General features: G+C 39.6%; 1 protein-coding gene across 1 annotated transcript in view; it reads left to right on the forward strand.

The window, feature by feature from the left end:
* The window catches only part of GLRA1 (glycine receptor alpha 1), an 85,271-nt gene that overhangs the window by 686 nt on the left and 66,098 nt on the right, over positions 1-18,487 (forward strand). The window lies entirely within an intron of this gene.

The raw sequence follows: 18,487 nt of genomic DNA on the forward strand, positions 1-18,487 counted from the left end.
CTGAAAAATCAAAGAGCTAAACTATAATCCGACTCTTAAGGTACCTTCCAACTCAAACGTTCTCTTCTATATTTTAGGATCCCTTCCTATTCTGTGTTTTATATTGTAAGACCCTTTACAACTCTGACATTCTACTTATTTTAAGGTCCTATCTGACTCTAAATATATAGAGACCATGATTTATGAGTTAAAATAGCCAGGAAATAGATTCCCATTCTAAAACTTTAAACTCACCCTTCCCCCCCACTCTATTCTATCATCCCAACAGATTCATAATTGTTGAATTTTCAGGTTCTTTTTTATTTTTAATTAACATCCTTTCTTCTATCAAAGAAATGGAGAATTCTTTCTCGTTTCTGATATCCCTTTGTGTATTTAAAAATCAGTGCCCTACAGACCTGCATCTCCCAGACTAGAAGTGGTATAAAAGTGCCAAACCCTTTGCCTGGGAAACCTTGAAACAGATAGCCCTGTTGTAAGTGGGTGAATCATCCCATGCTCAGAGAGGGTGATGATAAATGTCATATACTCGAATTGGAAAAAATCATTCTTCCCTCTCAACCCGCAGGGATCATTCATCTTCCTCATTTGGGCTGCCCGCCTCTTGTGCTTCAACCTGGCAGTTGATTAAGAGTCATTTCAAAAACAGGCAATGTTGGGGTTTTTAATAAGTAACCAATGAATGTTTTTCTCCCCCAGTACCGACAAACAAGTGTCGGGGTCTTGTTATTGTCAGCCCTGATGTTTTATTAAAGAGCAGAGGACTCTGCTTATGATCTGTCAGTTTGGCTAATGAATTGGTTGGCTTATTGACTGAAGGTTTTTCCTCTTTCCCCTACCCCTTTGGATTTGCACACTCCTAAGGCAGCTCCCGACCAAGGTATCCCCTTTTATTGTCTTCCTTCTTCCAGACTGCAAGAGAAAATGAAAACAATGCACACATACATGCACATTTCAAATTTTTCCAGGATTTCTGCTTCCAACCTCTGTTCCCAATGATACTTTTATAAACTAAGCAAGAGGGGATAATAGGGACAGATAGAAATTATGGAACCACATGGGCCTGTAAAAAAAAATAGCATGGTACAGTGGAAAGAGAACTGGGCTGGGGAGTCAAGAGATATAAGTTATATTTCCATCTTTGTCACTAACTCATTGTGTATAACCTTGGACAAGTCGTTTTCCCTCTCTGGACCTCAGTTTTCCCATTCTATTAAATGAAGAAATCGACCTCGTGATAATCTCTAAGGTTCCTTATGACTCTGACATGCTATGATTCTATGACTTTAAAAGAAGCATTCAGTTTGTCCTCTCAACTAATGATGTCAGATCTTCCCTCCCCTAAAGTATGTGGTAGAACTGCAAAATGCTGAGGAGGTAGGCCAGTGGGTAACATTTGTATGCAAAAATGTACTTCTCCTTTTGGCTTACAGGAGGTAGGACTAAACTAGAGAGATTAAAGAGCAAATTAATAGAACTGAGCACATCTTCCCTTTTTTTAATGAACACTTTGCAGTGTTTGATATTTCTGTTTCAGACATTGCATTTCACAAAGGGGAGACATGCTACAGAAAAGAAAGATTTGCATTTTAATTGTTTTGATAGGATTGTGGAAAGACTGGGCTCATTCTGTTGGTTGTAACAGAAAGTCTTACTATGCTCAGCTTCCTTCTCCCTCATCATTCTTTAAGATATGTGATACATAATGTGTATGAGTAATGATATGATTCCATGTGCTTCTGGAGAATGAAATGCTACATCTTATGCATGCTTCTTGGTAGTGAGAGGTGGGGGTAAAGAGGAGTAATAAGTAAAACTGCATTTAATGCACTGGACCACCCACTTTATTTTAGGGGTTCATGGGATGACAGTATTAGTGTCTGGAAGGGAGTTTAGAGATTCATTTGTCCTACACACACATACACACACAAACATTTTACAGATTCAGAAACTGATGCTTAGAGAAGTTAAATGATTTTTCCAAGGTCACACAGGTAATGAATGTAAAAACTAGAATTAACAATGATTTCTTTGCCATGTATAACATAAAAGGCATAGGAATTAAATGAGTGAAGCCACATCAATCATTTTTCAAGAGGGAAAAGAAGGGTCACGATGAAGTGACATCACTGGGTTCCCTTTGTCCCATTATTCCATATCTGCTATATGCACTTGGCCATAGAGATTCATGATTTAGGCCGGATAATGGAGTAAATATTTCCATCTTTACTTAAAAGGGGGTTTTTATACAGGAATATAGGAGAAAGAAAGAAGCAGCACTCCAGCACTGGCTTATTTGCACCATATTGGATACATACAGATAAACTACATAATTCTTGAGGAAGACATTAAATGATGTCAGCTGCTTATCTTGTTAGGAAATCTTAGGGATGAAAATGTTCTGAACCCCATACCTACTACTTCATAAACTCTCATGTGTGGGACATTCCAATAAATCTGACATACAAATAACCATCAAAAGCCCCAGAAAAAGCAGCCCCTTCCACTACTGGGTTCCCGGCAAAGCTGTCACTGTTTAGCCATAGAAAGAACTGTAGAGAAGAGGAGTATTTACTGATGTGTGGCTAATGACAGGACAGTGCAAGGGATCTTTGATCCCAAAGAATAAGGTTCTAATCCTGGCTCTGCTAACTCACTGCATGACCTTGGGCAACTCATTTAAACTCCTTAGAACTCAATTTCCTTATATAGAAAATGACAGGATTGGACCAAGACAATGCAATTATCTCTAAGGTTCCTTTAGGTTCTGCCTTTCTATGATCTGTGTTCTAAGGTCCCTTCTAGACCTGACAGTCTATGTTCTAAAATCCCTTCTAACCAACAGTCTTTGGTAGCATGCACAATCATATTTTATGCTCTATGTTCTAATGTCTTCTCCAAGCTAGATTCTCTGTGATTTGATATCTCTGAGCTATCAAAGGCAAATTTTCTTTCACTTTCTGTGGTCCTTCCCAATGACTAGTGACTATCTTCTTCCTTTTCCCGATGAAGCTGCAGCCTCCCTTTGGTCCTGCCTAATATATTTTGGCCCTGCTGAGCAATGGCTGCAGAGCTACTGAGAAAGAGTACTTACTATTGTCCAGGTTGCTGAAGTCCTTACTTCAAGGTTCCTTCTTGCTTATAATGTTGAGTTTGAACTGCCAATAGCACTCCCAGTTTGATGAACTCATGTAAAGAGAGTTATGACTTAGGCCATGCAAGGGGTAACATCGCATCTGATATTTCCAGGGTACTTCTTGAATAACAAGCTTAGTCTGGTTTTTTAAGTAGTTTTTCAACTAGTAAATAATCGATATTCATTTTGAAGGCTGGCATGGACTAGGGATAGGGATGGTCACTTATTTTAGTGTGACTCTTGTCATGGGTCAGAGAAAGAAGGATTTTAGGAAATCAAGTTTACCTTTAAAAGAGGCAGGATCAGTGTCCTGATGTGGAAGAAAGTCCCACTTGAGACTCAAGAAAATTATTTAAGGCCTAACTCCAGTAACTAGCTATGTGTCCTTAGACAAGTCATGTCCCCTCTCTTAGACTCAGTTAACTCCTCTGTAAAGTAAGAACTGGACCAGGTGGTCCCTCTAGTTCTGATATTCTACAAGATCTACTTCTATGAGTATAGGTTCCTGGCTAAGGAAGCCCAGGACTGATTTTTCTCAATGACTTCTACTGACACTATTCTTTCAGTTTTAACATTTGCCGAGCTTTTGAACCCTTGCTGTGTGCATCCACACCATTGCAGGCATTGGGAAGTTTAAGAGGAAATGTCAAAGGAAGGTAGCAAATGCCATATCCTTGGTCCCCACAGAGATGTAGCAGTTTGAAAAGGGGATGCAGATGTATTAAAGGTGCACAAAAAATCATTTCCCTCAGAAAAGAGATGCCCGCAGAGCTCCCCATCAGGTGGCTTGCGCAAGCGCCCTGCAACACCATTGCATTGATGCGGGCGTCATTAGCTTTATTTCCTTCATCAGCTGGCAGCAGCAAAGATGATTTTTGAGATGGATGGAGCTGCCTCCTGGGCTGGGGTGGGGGTAGGGGGGGTCTTGAAACAATTCTTTAAGGTTGCATAGCATTCAGTAATGGAAAAATCACTGGCCTGAGAGTCAGGAAACATGGGTTTTGGGGAGGGGTGGAGTCTAGGCCCAGCAGCTCCAATGACCAGTTTTGTGGCCTTGAGCAACCATTTCTCCTCTCTGGCTCTCAGTTTCTTCACCTGTAAAATGGGGATAATAATATTTTACCTAATTTGTCCCTGAAGTTGTTGTGAGGAAAGGTGTTTTATAAACCATCATCTCAGCACAATGGAAAGATCACTGAGTTTGGAATCAGAAGTCCTGGGTTTGAGACTTGGCTCTCCTGCTTATTGCCTTCAATGACCTCAGCCAAGTCTTTCCACCTTGAATTTTCCTCATTTTTAAAATGCAAAAAGTCATACTTATTCTACCTACATCATAGGTTGTGTGCATCAAATGATATAGTATATGATAATCTTTGTAAACTAGTAATCAATACATGTCTGGTACTATTAAATAATAATAATAATAAATGGCCATATAGTGCTATTGAAATGTGAGTTATTTTTATTATTCTAATCTACTATAAAAATTACAGGCTCTTAGAATTTAGAACAAAAAGGCACTTTAGTCCAAATGCTTCGTTATTAAGAGGAAGAGACTGAGGTCTTAGAGTTAAGTGGCTTATCTGAGGCAAGAGAGAGAAGGATTCAAATCCAGGTCAAAGTTACTGCTTTGCGGATGGAGCAGGATGGTACTTGGACATATGAGATCAAGAAACACCAAGTGGGAGACAAGGGAGACATCAGACTTTTCTCAGAATCTGCAGGCATAACAACCCCCCTGGACAATCCAAGTCCCAATTAGAAAAGGGCACTGCGTCAGTTTGTGCTGGAGTCCCCCACACCCATGGCAAGGGCTTCCCTGCAGATCTACAGCAGCCTTCTGCCTAAGTCCACACAATGGAAAACTGCACCATTGGGGCAGCTCCCAAAATCATGAGGAAAGCTGCCCTCGGTGAAATGGTGAGCTAAACACCAGAGCTTCAAGGCTGGGAAATGGCAAAGGATGGTCCTTTATTCAGCTCTGCTACCAAGCTCTGTGATGAAAGCCTCTTCAAGGAGTGGAGGGCCCCAAAGCTTTTGAAACTCCCCATAAAGGCTCCCATTGTGGTCTTCTGAAGTTGATATTGTCCGGTTCTCCCGAGGCTAATTCAGTCCAATTAGATTACCACTCGCAGTCTTTGAATTCAGATATTATTCAGTGTCAGGAGCTAAATGAGTTTGCCGTTTTAACGGGGAGTCGCTGCCAGTCATTAATCTGAGGTTTTGACACTGGCCACGGGAGTCTTTCTTTAGTCAAGCCAGCTGGCTTACAAAAGCAATGTCCCTAAGCATCTCGGGCCCTGTTTTCCCCCATGATCCCCACCACTCTGTCCTCCCTGCCTGGGCCTCACTGCCCAAGAAAGGAGGCCCCCGGTGCTGAGAGCCTCCTGGCTGACTTGCAAAATCATATTTTGCACACAAGTCCTCCAATAATAATGAATAGACCACCATGCTAATGAAAGCAAGTATTGGTAGAGTCCCATACAGTTACAAAGCATTTTCCCTATGTGATCTCATTCAATCTGTACTGTAGAGATTCATCAGTTGCCAGATAAGCAGTGGAGGAATTATTGCCCCCTTTCTTCAGATGAGGAAGCTCAACATCAAGATCAACTTATCAGAGATCTAACAGCCTGATGTAATGGAAAGAGCATCAAATGTTAAGTCTGAAGACTGAACTGAAGTCCCAACTCTATCACTTACTACCTATGGGACCCTAGACAAGTTAGCTCCCTTCTCCAAGGATCAGTTTCTTTGTCCATAATGGAGGTGATTGTCCTCCCTTTCTCCTTGCCTCAGCAGAGTCTTGTGAAGAAAGCATTTTGTGAACTTTTAAAGGGCTAAAGAAATATGAGCTTCCATGCTCAAGTCCATTGGTCCTTCCACCACCCCAAACATTTCAATTTTTGGAAGACACAGACAAGCTGTAAACTGCTTGACCTGGGGGAATCTGGAAGGTGTGTGTGTGTGTGTGTGTGTGTGTGTGTGTGTGTGTGTGTGTGTGTGTAGTGGGGGGTGGGTTTCTAGGTGTCATGTGCATGAAGGATGCTCAGTTGGCTGATCTGGGGGGGAAGTAAATATAGAATTCATACCTATTAATATTATCATCGCATTTCTTTACAAATCAAATCGTTATCAGTGCAGGGCTCCTTGAACTTTTAGAGATCTGTATCATGTAAATAATGCTGTCTGGTCTCAGGATTCCCCCTCTCTCCTTTTTCCTTCTTCTCCCTTTATAGCCATGACTGTATATGAACCCTGATCAGTGCAGTGAGTACCAGCCATTCTGGAGCTACACTGTGGCATTGCTCATTGGCTGATTTGAACACTCTGCTCTTTCCTAAAAGCAGTGCCCAAAGAACACTTAATTTCTTTCTTTTAATTAAAGCAGCTGCTATGATACCAAAGAACAGGTATAAAACTAAGTTCATGTGACTGTGCTTTCCCTAGAAGGTTCACACCATAATTTATCAAAGCTGGTCTGACCACTGGGCCATTATCCCTCTCCTGCTGGCATTTTCTGGGCTGAGTTGTAAGAGGACGCAGCAGATTTTACATCAACTCTACCTTACCATGTCTGCATTTCTAATTTCCTCAACTCTTTGCCTCCCTCCCTTTTCCTTTCTCAACCACCTAACCCCCAGCTTTTAACTGTAATAACTCCTGCAGGCTCTTAGATCTTTTTGTTTATTTGTTTTTTAAGAGAAGAAGCAAGGAGAGGGTGAAGAGGGGTAGGTAGAAATATAGTCTGTCCCTAAATATAGGCCAGTCTTTGGAAATCAAATCAGAGGAGAAAGTAGGTGGATGGATAGATGGATTGGTATATATTAATGGATAGATGGGTAGGTGTGTGATTGAATGGATCTCTGAAGAAATTTTAGTGCACTTAGAGAAGCATAGATAGATAGAAGAATAGATAAATTGATGTATTAACAAACAATACCAATTATGGGTCACATTCAAGTTTTATTCAAACCAGATTTGGGGGGCAAGTTTAGTATTTTTTGTACCAATATGGTATTCTTTCCATATAAGATAGGACAGACCCTTTTATGATCTCACTTATTACAAATGATATTCATTAAAAAAAAAAGGTCTTTGAGGCATTTGGGTGGCTCAGTGAATGTAGAGCCAGGTCTGGAGATGGGAGATCCTGGGTTCAAATTTGACCTCAGACATTTCCTAGCTATGTGACCCTGGACATGTCAGTTAACCCCAGTCACCTAGCCTTTATGGCTCTTCTGCCTTGATACTTAATAACAATTCTAATATAGAAGGTAAGGATTTGTGTTTTTTTAGGCATCAGTTTTTAGAGAAAAACACAGATTTGTTGCCAGAAGATTTGGTCTCAAATCCCAGTTTTATTCCCTGTATGACCTTGAGAAAGTCATTGAATCTCTCTTAGGCCATTTCTCCACCTATAAAATGAGGAATTGGCCTAAATTCTCTCTAAAGTTCTTCTGCACCTAAATTTCATGATACTATATAGATACACTTTAAGGAACTATTCTTCAGGAGGGAGATTGATTCTCTTCCAGGTGCCATCACCAGGAAATCTGTTTAAAACTTTGTTTCTAGTAAAGATCATAAAATCGCAGGGTTAGAAGGCTCTCCAAAGTCATCCATCCCCATTCCTCAACAGGAATAGCATCCCTGGCAAGTTGTTATCCAATTTCCACTTGAGAAACCCCACCCGCATGACGGGGAGCTCACTTCTTTATAAACCAATGTACTTTTTGGTTAGCTCTAGTCATTAGCACTGAACCATCCTATTTCTTTCATCTGGGTCTAATAACATACATCTGTGAGAGAACTAACTGAAATCAGTTGACTGACAGATTGTAGCCAAGATTAGACCTCCTCTGTGACCTTAGGTTCAGTCTAGGCCAGGATTCAGGCTTGGATCAGAGTTAGGGTTCAGTGTTTGATTACAGTTATGACTTAACCTGAAATCATGAAACATAGTACAGAGCAAATTAAGGTCAAAGATGTGAAACGTAAGTTTTCATGTTCATTATAAAAACTAAATCAATCAATCTGATCTCAGACCTTCCTGTACCACTGACAAAATTAATTTGTTTTTAGGAAAGGAAAGAAATATCATCCTTTGCGACTTTTGCTTTCTTGGTGATGTCCCTAGTCATTGCCTGTCAGGATATCCCCACCAGATCACTGAAGAAATTTTAATGCATTTAGAGAAGCATACTGTCTAGGGCAAAGGGGTTGATAATTCTCATGTTCTATGGTAATAGCAAACTCTACCTAGGGGAAAGCCTTCAGCTCTGGATGTCACATTTTAGGAAAGGCACTGGAAAGCTAAAGCAAGACCAGAGAAAGATGACCAATACTGGTGGTGAACAAGGCAGCATCCCTACCATTTCCATAGGTGGAAATTTTCAACTAATTTATTGGTTTAACTTCCTAACAATTAGTGTTGTCCAAAACTGGAATGGGTCATTTTGGAAAGTGAGCTCCCTATCCTCAGAAGAATTTAAGTAGAAGCTTAAACACCTGTAGGTTATGTTTTAGAGGGGATTCTCACTCAAGTAGGGATTGAACCTCTGAGCCTCTGAGGTCCTTTCCAGCTCTGAGATTCTATGATTCTATGCGTCATCTTCCCTGGGACTCCCGAGTTCTTCTTTTGATCATAACTGGTGAAGCCCAAACTCCCATCAAAGGAGAGGACTTGATGAGAATGAACCTTTTAGAAGAGGAGAAGCAACATCCCCTTTACTACTATAATCACTGAACATGATTCTAGAGACCCTCTGACCACTGTATGTCTCTGACAGAACTGGAAGGGGCAATTGGTGTATGCCTAAATTGAAAAATGCTCATGGTTTCCTTTGGACAGGAAATATGGCAGTGGTGGAGATATCCACCAGGGCAAAGGAAAGGTGGGGAAGATAAAGGAGTGATGGTGAAATGTCCAATTTAGGTGCCATCAGATTGAACAAACCCTGGGACCCTTCTTCCGCACTTCCCAGAACATTGAATCCTACAGTATTCTTTGAATGTTTTGCTTGTTTTTAATCTTTTCTTAGAAGCAGTGTTTAGAATATATCATTGCTCTAGACCAGTGGTTTCCAAACGTTTTTGGCCTACTGCCCCCTTTCCAGAAAAAAATATTAATTAGCCCCCTGAAAATTATTTTTTTAATTTTAATAGCAATTAATAGGAAAGATAAATGTACCTATGGCCATCACTACCTCCCCCCAATCGATGCAGCACCCACCAGGGGGCAGTGGCACCCACTTTGGGAATCACTGCTCTAGATTAACTTCAGAAAAGTAAAGTTAAGATACCACCTTTGATTCCCCCTATAGCATCAAGAACTCAAGTGCAGAGTCATAAAAGGAAAGAGATTGTCAATGTTCAGGATGAAGTTCTGAGATGAGGGGTGGAAAAGAATGATTCAGCAGCCAGTAGGCCCCAAGGGAGACATCAGGAAGATGGTACTTTAGAATAACATAGAGGCAACTAAGTAGCACAGTGAATAGTGGGCGAGGCCTGGTGTCAGGAGAAACTGGGTTCAAATCTGGACTCAGACACTTCCTAGCTGTAGGAACCTGGGCAAGCCACTTAGCTTAACTGCCTAGACCTTGCCCCTCTTCTGTCTTAGAATTGACATTGACTGAAGGTAAAGACTCTTAAAAAAGAAAATATTAGGCAGCCCTATATGAATCTGGGCTGAGAAGAATCACCTAAGCAAGTCAGGAATGTTTATTAGCAGTCCTTAACCCTTTCAGAGAAGAAATAGTTGAAGAATAATAGAAAAAATAACTATAATCTTTAGTGATTATAACATAATATAGAGAAAAGGCAGCCCTGGGCTGAAAATAGTTGCTGCAGATTAAACTGAACAAGAAAAAGACTAAAATGCCAATATCTGGTGAAGGGGGAAAAGCCATAAGAAGATAGTGGAGGTGGTAGCTCAGAAGAAACAGGAAAAGAATTCAGAGGAGAAAGGCCAAATCATCACTTTTTAAACCACGTTTTTATAGCTCTTTAAATTTGCAGACAGACCCTGAACTAGTTCCCAGCTCTGAGATCCTGTGATTTACATACATTATTTCATTCAAGCTTCCCAACACACCTATGAAGTGGTTACTGCAGGTATTATCTTCCCATTTTACAGATGAAGAAACAAGGAAGGAAGTCAAAGAGGTTAAGTGCCTTGCCTATGATCACCTAGTTTATATCATAGATGCTTGTTTTTAATCTTTTCTTAGAAGCAGTGTTTTGGAGTAAAGTCTTATGCCTGGTATCAGGAAAACTTGGTTTAAAATGCTTTCTATGAGCAATCAATGGTTTTCCAATTGTTTACTCATAGAAAGCATTTTAAACCAAGTTTTCCTGATACCAGGCATAAGACTTTACTCCAAAACACTGCTTCTAAGAAAAGATTAAAAACAAGCAAAACATTCAAAGAACACTGTAGGATTCAATGTTCTGGGAAGTGGGGAAGAAGAGTCCCAGGTTTGTTCAATCCGATGGCACCTAAAGAGAATTGAGAGAAAAGGGAAAAAAAAAAAAAACTAAAATAGGACTTTGAATGGGGAATGACTATGGCTCCAAGATGAAGAGGATTGCTACTAGCTCTGAGTGATTGTGGCACTTCCTAGGGCTATACAGAAAGCTGAGGACATTCTTCTGATACAAGTAATCAGTAAGCATGATCAGAAGCCATTTCTGATGTGTCTGTGATGTAGGGCATTGAGAGCTGTGAGGGATAAAATGTGTGGGGAATATCAGTGTTGAACTTGGGGTGATTAGTGGTGTGAGCTAAAGAAAAAGGATTAATGATATGACTAGAGAGAGACTGAGAGAATGCAAAATGGTGTGTGTCCATGTATCCCCGGGAGAGATTCCTCCATTAATTTGTTGACCTGTGGGTTGGGCATGAATCCCCAACAATTAATGGACCCCTCCAGGCAAGGGAGCCTGAAGGAAATTGGATAGAGTAGAAATTAGGACTCCTGGAAACCGTCACACTCTGCTGGTGCTAGGACTGAGTGAATGTTAGTCCCCAGGGTCTTCCCATGATTCAATTCCAGGGCTTAGGGACAGTGATGACAAACCCCAACTATTTGAATATCATAGTTCTGACCCCCCCTGAAAGTCTATGCATAGTGGGAAAAAAGAGCACCCAAGAAACGCAGAGGCATAAGAAAACTCAGAGATTGAAGAGTGTTTGAGATTAGTGTAGGCATGAATGCATCCATGTCATTCATACCTTGAGGAGGGTTAGCCTTAAGAACACTGGGCTTGTGTGGTAGGATTTATTCTAGACCCCTCAGTAATTGCCTGCTGAATCTTCTCATACATTCAAGGCAATTCAATATATGAAAAAGGGCTTTGAATGCATGTTAGCCTATTTACCATACCAATAGCATGCTTTAGAACAGGGTTGGCAACCTTTTTGGCCGTGAAAGCCATAAACGCCACATTTTTTAAAATGTAATTTTGTGAGAGCCGTACAGTGCTCACAGTGCGCGCTCCTGTAACAGTACCTGAAAAAAATTGACTTTATGGCTCCTGCAGAAAGAGCCATATCTGGCCCTCAAAAGAGCCAAATATGGCTTGAGAGCCATACGTTGCCGACCCCTGCTTTAGAGTCTGGAAACCAGCTTAGGAGAATAGAGTTAAATTAGAAATTCAAATAATATAGAAGCTAATAAACTTTGGTAGTTTTATTCCTTGAATAAACTTATAATCACCTTGCAAAGGAGTGAGGCTTTGTGCTCTGAGCTGATCTCAAAAATCCAGCCAAGGCCATGAAAAAAGATTCCTGTCTATGAGAACAACTCCAAAGTCAACCATGGGGATGAGTCACACTCTTCCTCCTCCCTTTCTCTTGCTTTCACTGTGTCAAGTCAAGCCAAGTGAACAAAAGTTGATTTGCAATGGCCCAACCTAGAGCATATAGATATCAAATTACATCCTACTTCCCCACCAATGTTTATGCTAGAACCCCTAGGAACAGAGGAAAAGTGACCAGCTTACATCAGATCTGAGACCTTTCCAGTACAAAAGGGGAAAGCTGAGAAGTCATCTTTTATGAGCTTCTAATTCCTCCACAACCCTTCACCCCCCAAAATTGTATTGGATGCACACCTGGAAATTTGTAGCACCACTATCCCTATCCCTCATGAGTCCTCAACTGGCTATTCAGAACATTGCCCAATTAATCTCGTTTGTGTGTCCCCTTCCCCTCCCAACTGTGTAGGATGATTTACCATAGACTAGCTCATTGGGAGAGGCATTAGCCACCAAATGTCATAATTAAAATGGGCAGGAGGATTTGATCAATTATTCTGCTCATCTTAATAAAAAACACTTCTAAGAGACTAAATGAATGAAACTAATGCAAATTGGTGTCAAGAGTAGGGCTAGCTTAGTTCGATGTTGCCTTTGGCATAGAAATATCTGTCATGGAGTACCACTAAGGGTACTCAATGGAAATGTATATTAAACTGTGCTAAAAAGTGCTAAACTGATTCAAACTAAAGAACTCTGCTACCAGCTTCTGACTTCTGGTAAGTCTATTCTACTTCTAGATCTCGGCATCAGAAGAACTTTAAACTTCGAAATGCTAAATGTAAATTCATCTCTTTTCTTATCCCCACCTTGCCTTCTAGTTCCTCTTATTTGCAATTGGTTATTGTCCAGGCTCTAAATTCTCTGATGGCCAGAGATAAGACTGTGTCTCTGCATTGGTTTCCTTGGATTATAAATCATGAGTCTTGTCTGGGGGAGAGGGCAGAAAGCAACATGACACAGTAAAGCATTCATTGGATTAAGAGCCAAAAGATATGGGTTCATTTCCTAACTATGAAACTCACCTGCAGGTAACTTTATATAAGTGCTTCTCTCATTTTGAGCCTCAATTTCCCCACTTATAAAAAAGTGAGCTTGATCACCTTCCAGAGCCAAAACTCTATGTTCCATATTCTACTGTATTCTGATTGTAACATTCTCTCTCTGTTCTCTGTTCCAAGGTCTCTTACATCTCTGCTATTTTATGTTCTAAAATCCCTTCTAGCTCTGGCCCTCTATGTTCTAAGGTCTTCTAACTCCTACTCTGGTGTTTTGTCAACTCTTTGGTCCCATAGTTGCCTTGCACTTAACTAATGCAATTCTGAATAAACCTCCCAATCAACCACACTTATCTGAGGATATTGGGATAGGAGAAATCCCCAGCAATCTGTAACGCTAATCAGAATGCACTTCACGAAACTGTCAAGTCAGTCAATGGCTCTCATTACCTCCCAGGCAGAGTCTTGGGTTTTCATTTGCTTGTTTACCAGATAAATTTTTCTTGAAAAGTGCATGCTTGCAAACAGTGGCTTGGACCTTTGGAGAAAGAAATATTCCATCAGGTCAGCAATCAGGAGTGGTGACTGGTCCTTTGGGGTTTTTCAAGCATGGGGACTTTCAACAATCGGGGAAAGTCATAATGATAAGAGAGAAACAAATGAAAGCCAAGTGGTTAAGGTCCAGCTGTTGCACTAAGCAGAGACTCGTTTTATTTAGCCTCAAACCTCTCACTGAACATTCTTTCTCCCTGAATAAGAGAAACATTCAGGAAGGGCAAGTGAGGGAATTTGTAGAGTTTGGGAGTCAGGGAGAAATAGTGTGTTTGGCAGAAGAAAAACAACTGCTTGAACACACGGGTTGAGGCGGACATGATTGGGGATGTAGACTTGAAATGACCACACCAATGCAACTATCAAAAATTTGGAAATAGGTCTCGATCGATGACACATGTTAAAACCAGTGGAAATGGGCATTGACTATGGGGGGGAAATTGTTGCGGGGGGGGTGAAGGGGAAAATAAGAATATGAATCATGTAACCATGGATAACTTTTCTAAAAAATAAAAATTATTTAAAAAAAAAGAAATAGTGTGTTTGGGAGAGAGAGAAGGGGCTGATGATATAGAGATAAAGATTCCTTGATGTCCTCATGAACATCTCCTTCCAAAGGTGCCTTATTCCCATTGTGCCCCTCATTGATGATAGCTTGAAGTGCACTCCCCTGTCTCCTACTAAATCATTTCATTCCTCTTTAAAATGACAACAATGCTACCTTCTACTCCCAGTGAAGGTAGGATTACAATTATAGAATTATAGTATCATAGAAGTTAGATCTGAAAGGGACCTTAGAGATCATTCAGTCTAATATCTTCATTTTTACATAGAGAAAAATAACCTAAGCCCCAGAAAAGTAAAGAGAGAGTTTACCTAAGGTGACACAGGGAGTATATGACAAAGCAAGGAAACAAAGGCCTTCTATATTGCAATAGGAAGAATTCATATATCTTTAGCACTTTGACATTTGGATGTACTTTCCCTCCAAAAATTCTACTAGAATGGAAAGCATATGCATTATTACCCTTCTTTTGGTTTTTTAGATTTATTTTTTATTTATTTTTAGCATTATTTTCCTTTTAAATATTTGATTCCAGATTCTCTCCCTCCCACTTCTCTCTCACCCACTGAGAAGGCAAAATATATCAATTATACATGTGAAACCATGCAAAACATATTTTCATATCAGCCATATCACAAAAAAATAGTAAAACATAAAGTGAGAAAATTAAACTTCAATTTGCACTCAGAATTCATCAGTTCTCTCCTTGTAGATGGATGGCATTTTTTCATCAGGAGCACTTTAGAATTATCTTGGATCACAGTCTTTCACAGTTGGTCATCATTAATATATTGCTGTTATTGTGCACAATACCTTTAAGTTCTTTTCACTTCTTTGCCACCACATAAAGAGTCATAAATATTTTGTACATGTAGGTCCTTTTGATTTTCTTTGATCTCTTTGGGGTAAAGACCTAGTGGTAGTATTGCTAGTTCAAAGGGTATTCACAGTTACAAAACCCTTTTGGGCATAGTTCCAGATTGTTCTCCAGAGTGGTTGGAGCAGTTCACTACTCCACCAACAATTCATTAATGTGCCAGTTTTCCTTCAACCTCTGCAGCATTTCTCATTTCTGATAGGTTTTTTTAATATGCCTTCCACTAGTCAATAGTGATTCAGAGCATTTTATATGACTATAAATATCTTTGATTTCTTCATTTGAAAATTTCCTGTTCATATCCTCTGACCATTTATTATTTAGGAAATGACTCTTATGTTTATATATTTGATTCAATAATACACTTAAGAAAAGCTTCTTGTAAAATCTTTTTATATTACTTCATTATCTATGGTGCCTTTTAGCAAAATGTAGTTTCCCTAATTAGGTCTAATTGCTTTTGCTTTATCCAAGTTCATGATTGTCACCCCTACCCTCTTCACTTCAGCTGATGCATAATAGACTCTGCTCCAGCCTAGAACAGTATGTCTTTCTGACTCTAGCATGTATCCTGTACATAACATATTGTTGGATTCTGGTTTTCAATCCATTTTTTATCTTCTTCCATTCAATGAATTAGCTCATTTCATTTACATTCATAGCTATCATCACTAACTATGCATTTCCCTCTATCCCATTTTCCTATGTTTATCTATCTTTCTCTCTTTTATGTTGTCCCTCCTCAAAAGTCAGTCTAGATTCGCCTTCCACTTCCATTTCCTCCCCAAATCTGCCCTCCACCTTTTTTCCTCCTTGATATCTCTTATCCCCTTCCCCTCCTAACTCCCTATTTGGTAAGATATTTTGTATACCTAAATCAGGGTGGGTGTGTGTGTGTGTGTGTGTGTGTGTGTGTGTCTGTGTCTGTGTGTGTGTGTGTGTGTGTGTGTGTGTGTACTCTTCTTTCCTTGAATCAATTCCAGTGGGAGTGAGGTTCAAGCATTGCCTACCACTCCCCATTTTCCTCTCCACTACAGAAACTCTTCCTTTCATACCTCCTTTATGAAAGAAATTTTTCCTCATTCTACTTTTCCTTCCTTCCTTCTCCCAATGCATCCCTCTTTCTTACCCTTAATTTTTTTTGAGATCACCCCAACATAATAAACTCACATGCCCTCTGTCTATGTAGACTCCTTCTAACTGCCCTAATAATAATAAAATTCTTAGGAGTTACATGTCTCATCTTCCTTTATGGGAATATAAAAAGTTTAATTCCACTTAGCCCCTTCTGATTACTCTTTCATATTCACCTTTTTATGTATCTTTTGTTTGAATGTCAAATTTTCTATTCAACTATAGTCTTTTTATCAAGAATGTTTTGAAGTATTCTACTTCATTAAATACTCATATTTCCCTTAAGGAGTTACACTCAGTTTTGATGGGTTGTTCTTGGTTGTAATCCTAGCTTCTTTGTCTTCCAAAATAACATTCCAAGACCTCTGTTACTTTAACATGGAAACTGCTAAATCTTATGCGATCTTAATTGTGGTTTTTTGATACCTAATTTTTTTTCTGGTTGCTTGCAATATTTTCTTCCTGAGAGTGCTGAAATTTGGCTATAATATTCCTGGGAGTTTTCATTTGGGGATCTCTTTCAGAAGGTAATCACTAGATTCTTTCCCCTTCTATTTAACCCTCTGCATCTAAGGGTAATTACTAAGATATTGGGGTAGTTTTCCTTTATAATTTCTTAAAATATGATGTCTAAGCTCTTTTTTATTGTGGCTTTCAGACACTCCAATAGTTCTTAAATTATCTCTCCTCGATCTGTTTTCCAGGTTAGTTATTTTTCCATTGAAATATTTCACATTTTCTTCTTTTTTATTTGTTTGACTTAGTTTTATTGTTTCTTAAAGTCTCAAAAAGTCATTAGCTTCCACTAGCTCAATTCTAAATTTTCAAGAATTAATTTCTTCAGTGACCTTTTGAAACTCTTTTTCCATTTGGCCAATTTTGCTTTTTAAGATGATATTTTCTTTGTGTGTCTCTGTGTGAAATTTTACCAACCTTAGTTTATTTTTAATAATTTTCTTGAATAGCTCACATTTTTCCTCCAAAATTTTCCTCTACCTTCTCTCTATCTTTAACTCTTCTGGGAATTTCTGCTAGCCTTGGAGCTAATTAGTATTTTTCTTTGAGATTTTGTTTGTCATATTTTCATATTGTTATCTTTATGTGAATTTACATGTTGGTCATTCTTGCCACTATGGTAGTTTTTATGGTCAAGTTCTTTTTTTGTTTTTTTTGCATATTTTCCTTGCCTGTTTTTGTCTTTGAACTTTATGCTAAATTTGGGCTTTGCTCACCTGGGTGCGGGTGGGCACTATGCCAAGCATCAGGCTATTTCATTCTGCTGTTTTAAGAGGTAATTCTGAGGGTCTACAAGTTTTCAGTGTTTCCAAAGTAGTGTAATACTAGAAGAGGTAGGGCTACATGTCTATTGTTCCTTTACCTGGAAGGAGACCCTGCTCCCCTGTGGTCACAGGTTCTAGCACTCCTCTTGACCCTGGAACTATGACCAAGGCCCCAGTTACCTTGTGACTAACAAGTCCTCCTCTCCATCCTAGAACTGCAACCCAGAACTGCTTATGGGCAATAGAGTTACAAATCAGCAGCAGCTGCACCTATTTCTACCAAAGGGTCTTCTGTAAGTCTTTCTGACCAGTTTCCCAACCCCCTTACCATCTCTGGGTTAAGAGCTCACAAAGCTGCTGCTGCAGTTGCAACTGTCTTCAGGGTCCACTGCTGGTGCTCCTGCCACATTCTGCCTGTGCCCACCCTGTATTACAAAATTCTCTTGAGAACCTCCTAAGTTGTCTGAGGCTGGAAAGTGTTTTCTTCTGACCTTTGTTAGCCTTGCTACTCCAAAACTTGATTTGAAATGTTAAAGTTGTTTAGAGGGGAATGTTGGGTCCCAGCCTATACTCCACCCAAGAAATACTATCCATCTTTTGGAAGATGAGAAAACTGAGTCTCAGAGAAATTTTGTGCTTCACCCATTTCTACACAGCTAAAAAGTATCAAATCTAAGATTTGAATCCAGGTCAACTCATTCCAAGTTCATCCTTTTTTTCCATTACATCATCTTATTCAAATCCATTACATCATACTTATCACACTTGAAAGTTCTATTAAAACTAACCTTTCTTCATCTATCTCCTCCTAGTCAAAAGGTTCCTCTTACATACTAGTTGAGGGCAGCATTGGCCTACAAGCCCATGACTATTACAAATATTGTGTTAATGCTCACTCCAAGTTCATTTAAGTCTAATACAAGTGGTGGAAACCAAAACAAAGATACCTCCCTTCCTTATCTGAGTTCTTTCTCTGTCTCTCTGTCTCTCTGTCCATATATGTCTCTCTCTCTCTCTCTGTCTCTCTCTGTCTCTCTCTGTCTCTCTCTCTCTCTCTGTCTCTCTCTCTCTCTGTCTCTCTCTCTGTCTCTCTGTGTATATATATATATATATATATATATATAT

Source organism: Gracilinanus agilis, chromosome 2, assembly GCF_016433145.1.
Source record: "Gracilinanus agilis isolate LMUSP501 chromosome 2, AgileGrace, whole genome shotgun sequence".
In the NCBI taxonomy this organism is placed as follows: domain Eukaryota; kingdom Metazoa; phylum Chordata; class Mammalia; order Didelphimorphia; family Didelphidae; genus Gracilinanus; species Gracilinanus agilis.